The following is a 6,178-nucleotide window of genomic DNA, read 5'->3' as shown; positions in this document are numbered from 1 at the left end:
ACTCAAATGGATACCTGGACAATTTTCAATCTGGTTTTCGACCGCATCACAGCACAGAGTCAACACTCATTAAGATAATAAATGATATTCGCTTAAATTGTGACTCTGGCAAAATATCGGTGCTGGTACTGCTAGATCTCATTGCTGCATTTGACACTGTCAATCATAACATACTACTAGAGAGACTGGGAAACTGGGTCGGGCTTTCTGGGATGGTACTCAAATGGTTCAGTTCATACTTAGAAGGGAGAGGTTATTATGTGAGTCTAGGAGAGCACAAGTCTAAGTGGACGTCCATGACATGCGGAGTCCCACAAGGGTCAATTCTTGCACCGCTCTTGTTTAGCCTGTATATGCTTCCCCTAAGTCAAATAATGAAAAAGAACCAAATTGCCTTTCACAGCTATGCTGATGATACCCAGATATACCTAGTCTTATATCCAAATGACTACAGCCCCATTGACTCCCTATGCCAATGCATTGATGAAATTAATAGTTGGATGTGCCAGAACTTTCTTCAGTTAAATAAGGAAAAAATTGAAGTCATTGCATTTGGAAACAAAGATTAAGTTTTCATCGTGAATGCATTGCACCTTGACTCTAGGGGTCCAACAACTAAAAATCAAGTCAGGAATCTTGGTGTGATTCTGGAGACAGACCATAGTTTCAGTAGTCATGTCAAAGCAGTAACTAAATCAGCATACTATCATTTAAAAAACATTGCAAGAATTAGATGTTTTGTTTCCAGTCAAGACTTGGAGAAACTAGTTCATGCCTTTATCACCAGCAGGGTGGACTATTGTAATGGGCTCCTCACCGGCCTTCCCAAAAAGACCATTAGACAGCTGCAGCTCATCCAGAACGCTTCTGCCAGGATTCTGACAAGAACCAGAAAATCTGAGCATATCACACCAGTCCTCGGGTCCTTACACTGGCTTCCAGTTACATTTAGGATTGATTTTAAAGTACTTTTACTCGTATATAAGTCACTCAATGACCTAGGAACAAAATAGATTGAAGATATGTTCACTGAATATAAACCTAACAGACCACTCAGATTATTAGGATCGAGTCAGTTATACCTAGGGTTCACACAAAACAAGGGGAGTCCGCCATTAGTTACTATGCCGCCCACAGTTGGGATCAGATTCCAGAAGAGATCAGATGTGCTTAAACACTAGTCACATTTAAATCTAGACTTAAAACTCATCTGTTTAGCTGTGCATTTATTGAATGAGCTCTGTGCAATGTCCGAACTGATTGCACTGTATTTTTTTTTAAATGTAAAATCATTTTCTAACTGTTTTTAAATTCATTTTAAGTAAATGTTTTAATCATTTTAAAAGTTTTAAAATTGCTTTGTTTTATTTTTGTTATTGTCAATGTATGTCAATGTCACCTTTATTTATATAGCGCTTTAAACAAAATACATTGCGTCAAAGCAACTGAACAACATTCATTAGGAAAACAGTGTCAATAATGCAAAAATGATAGTTAAAGGCAGTTCATCATTGGATTCAGTTATGTCATCTCTGTTCAGTTAAATAGTGTCTGTGCATTTATTTGCAATCAAGTCAACGATATCGCTGTAGATGAAGTGTCCCCAACTAAGCAAGCCAGAGGCGACAGCGGCAAGGAACCGAAACTCCATCGGTGACAGAATGGAGAAGAAAACCTTGGGAGAAACCAGGCTCAGTTGGGGGGCCAGTTCTCCTCTGACCAGACGAAACCAGTAGTTCAATTCCAGTCTGCAGCAAAGTCAGATTGTGCAGAAGAATCATCTGTTTCCTGTGGTCTTGTCCTGGTGCTCCTCTGAGACAAGGTCTTTACAGGGGATCTGTATCTGGGGCTCTAGTTGTCCTGGTCTCCACTGTCTTTCAGGGATATAGAGGTCCTTTCTAGGTGCTGATCCAGCATCTGGTCTGGATACGTACTGGATCCGGGTGACTGCAGTGACCCTCTGATCTGGACACAGACTGGATCTGGTGGCCACGTTGACCTCGGAACAAGAGAGAAACAGACAAATATTAGCGTAGATGCCATTCTTCTAATGATGTAGCAAGTACATAGGGTGTTATGGGAAGTGTTTCCGGTTCCGGTTTACCTAATTAATGCAGCCTAAAAATCCTTTAACGGATTTGGAAAATAAAAGCATATTAGTATGTTATGTGTATGCCAGGTTAAAGAGATGGGTCTTTAATCTAGATTTAAACTGCAAGAGTGTGTCTGCCTCCCGAACAATGTTAGGTAGGTTATTCCAGAGTTTGGGCGCCAAATAGGAAAAGGATCTGGCGCCTGCAGTTTATTTTGATATTCTAGGTATTATCAAATTTAGTTTTGAGAACGTAGCGGACGTAGAGGATTATAATGTAAAAGGAGCTCATTCAAATACTGAGGTGCTAAACCATTCAGGGCTTTATAAGTAATAAGCAATATTTTAAAATCTATGCGATGCTTGATAGGGAGCCAGTGCAGTGTTGACAGGACCGGGCTAATATGGTCATACTTCCTGGTTCTAGTAAGAACTCTTGCTGCTGCATTTTGGACTAGCTGTAGTTTGTTTACTAAGCGTGCAGAACAACCACCCAATAAAGCATTACAATAATCTAACCTTGAGGTCATAAATGCATGGATTAACATTTCTGCATTTGACATTGAGAGCATAGGCCGTAATTTAGATATCTTTTTGAGATGGAAAAATGCAGTTTTACAAATGCTAGAAACGTGGCTTTTTAAGGAAAGATTGCGATCAAATAGCACACCTAGGTTCCTAACTGATGACGAAGAACTGACAGAGCAACCATCAAGTCTTAGACAGTGTTCTAGGTTATTACAAGCGGAGTTTTTAGGTCCTATAATTAACACCTCTGTTTTTTCAGAATTTAGCAGTAAGAAATTACTCGTCATCCAGTTTTTTATATTGACTATGCAATCCATTAGTTTTTCAAATTGGTGTGTTTCACCGGGCTGCGAAGAAATATAGAGCTGAGTATCATCAGCATAACAGTGAAAGCTAACACCATGTTTCCTGATGATATCTCCCAAGGGTAACATATAAAGCGTGAAGAGTAGCGGACCTAGTACTGAGCCTTGAGGTACTCCATACTGCACTTGTGATCGATAGGATACATCTTCATTCACTGCTACGAACTGATGGCGGTCATATAAGTACGATTTAAACCATGCTAATGCACTTCCACTGATGCCAACAAAGTGTTCAAGTCTATGCAAAAGAATGTTGTGGTCAATTGTGTCAAACGCAGCACTAAGATCCAATAAAACTAATAGAGAGATACACCCACGATCAGATGATAAGAGCAGATCATTTGTAACTCTAAGGAGAGCAGTCTCAGTACTATGATACGGTCTAAATCCTGACTGGAAATCCTCACATATACCAGTTTTCTCTAAGAAGGAATATAATTGTGTGGATACCACCTTTTCTAGTATCTTGGACAGAAAAGGGAGATTCGAGATTGGTCTATAATTAACTAGTTCTTTGGGGTCAAGTTGTGGTTTTTTGATGAGAGGCTTAATAACAGCCAGTTTGAAGGTTTTGGGGACATATCCTAATGACAATGAGGAATTAATAATAGTCAGAAGAGGATATATGACTTCTGGAAGCACCTCTTTTATGAGCTTAGATGGTATAGGGTCTGACATACATGTTGTTGGTTTAGATGATTTAACAAGTTTATACAATTCTTCCTCTCCTATGGTAGAGAATGAGTGGAACTGTTCCTCAGGGGGTCTATAGTGCACTGTCTGATGTGATACTGTAGCTGACGGCTGAATGGTTGCAATTTTATCTCTAATAGTATCGATTTTAGAAGTAAAGTAGTTCATAAAATCATTACTGCTGTGGTGTTGGGAAATGTCAACACTTGTTGAGGCTTTATTTTTCGTTAATTTAGCCACTGTATTGAATAAATTCCTGGGGTTATGTTTGTTTTCTTCTAAAAGAGAAGAAAAGTAATCGGATCTAGCAGTTTTTAATGCTTTTCTGTAGGATATGTTACTTTCCCGCCAAGCAATACGAAATACCTCTAGTTTTGTTTTCCTCCAGCTGCGCTCCATTTTTAGGGCTGCTCTCTTTAGGGTGCGAGTATGCTCATTATACCATGGTGTCAAACTGTTTTCCTTAACCTTCCTTAAGCGTAAAGGAGCAACTTTATTTAAAGTGCTAGAAAAGAGAGAGTCCATAGTTTCTGTTACATCATCAAGTTGTTCTGAGGTATATGCTAAGGAATTTGGATACATCAGGAAGATAACTTAAAAAGCAGTCTTTTGTGTTAGAAGTGACGGTTCTTCCATACTTGTAACAAGAAGTAGAATTTACCATTTTGGCTATATGAATTTTGCAAAGAACTAAATAATGATCTGAGATATCATCACTTGGCTGAATAATTTCAACACCATCAACATCAATTCCATGTGACAGTATTAAATCTAGAGTATGATTTCGACAATGAGTAGGTCCTGAAACGTGTTGTCTAACACCAATAGAGTTCAGAATGTCTATAAATGCTGATCGCAATGCATCGTTTTCATTATCAACATGGATATTAAAATCACCAACTATTAAAACTTTATCTGCAGCCAGAACTAACTCGGATGTAAAATCACCAAACTCTTTAATAAAGTCTGTATGGTGCCCTGGTGGCCTGTATACAGTAGCCAGTACAAACATAACAGGGGATTTATCATTAACATTTGTTTCTCTGTATAATGTTATATAAAGCACCATTACTTCAAACGAGTTATACTTGAAGCCTGCCCTCTGAGAAATCCTGAAAGCGTTGTTATAAATTTAAGCAACACCTCCACCTTTGCCTTTTAGACGTGGCTCATGTTTATAACAGTAATCTTGGGGGGTGGACTCATTTAAAATAATGTAATCATCAGGTTTTAGCCAGGTTTCTGTCAAACAGAGTACATCTATATTATGATCAGTGATCATATTATATTATTATTATTATTATTATTATTATTATTATTTTTCTTCATGATTATTTTACTTTCTTTTATGTAAAACACTTTGAATTACCATTGTGTACGAAATGTGCTATATAAATAAAGTTGCCTTGCCTTGCCTTGTATTGTTTATGAACCTCAAAGCATGTTTGTGCATTTTGTGTTACTCCATAATGATGTTTTATTTAAGGGCATTTGTAGTGTAGGTATAGGGCCCAAACAGGCTCCCCCTGCCCCACTAGGTCCTGCCCTGTGTGCGTATCAAAATTGATTAACTAACAATATTTTCTGCAAACTGTTTCACCACCATGACAGACTGTACATACGATTGCAGTGGAGTCTGCTATACTTGTGTTGCATTCTTCGTTCTGACGTGCTGGAGCATGAGAAGTTGTATTTGCATTACTAGAAGTGTTTGCATTCGTGAAGTGTTTTTTAGTTTTGTTTTTTTCCCCAGAGACTTTAATCCCATTTGCTCAACAAGCTAGAGCATGTTGATCCATCTCTGCATCTGCTGGGTTTAAACCCTCAGAGGAGTTGTGCTGTAGCCTGTGTGTGTGTGTGTGTGTGTGTGTGTGTGTGTTATGTCAAGAGGTAATGTGTGTGTGTGTGTGTGTGTGTGTGTGTGTGTGTGTGTGTGTGTGTGTGTGTGTATAAAATAAGTGGTCAGCACTTTGTCAGGGTGAAGACAAAGGCAGTGTTGTAAAAGTGATTGTGACTGTCAGGATTGTTGCAGCTGCTGTGTCTGTCGCATGCAGACAGGTGCAGTTTTGTGTTTGTTTGTGTGTGTGTGTGTGTGTCTGTCTGTGTCTGTGTGTGCATGTCTAAATGCCAGGGGAGCTGACCAGACTCTTTAAAGCGAGACACAACATACAAAACCTTTGTTTTTGTTTTTATGCACTGGTCAGTTTTGAGATTTTAGTCTATTTTCCTCCATAACATGTCTTCATTCAGACTAGTGGAAAGAAAAAATGCACATTTAAGTGTTTATTTGAAAGTGTTTTTTATCTATCTGCATCTGTATCATCTTTGCATCATGTCATTTTCCTATATATAGGCTGATGACTTTTACTGAGGGGTTGTTCATATATAATTCATGCTGATTTTATTCCTAAAACATGGTGAAAATTTGTATTTGTTTTTCTGTCTGTTGACAGTATTTATTTGTGGAGTGATAAAAAGAGAAATCCAGAATCCCCTCGGG

Source organism: Carassius carassius, chromosome 6 (assembly GCF_963082965.1).
Source record: "Carassius carassius chromosome 6, fCarCar2.1, whole genome shotgun sequence".
Classification (NCBI taxonomy): Eukaryota; Metazoa; Chordata; class Actinopteri; order Cypriniformes; family Cyprinidae; genus Carassius; species Carassius carassius.
The sequence above is the reverse complement of the archived record's forward strand: the minus strand, read 5'-3'. Positions refer to the sequence as shown.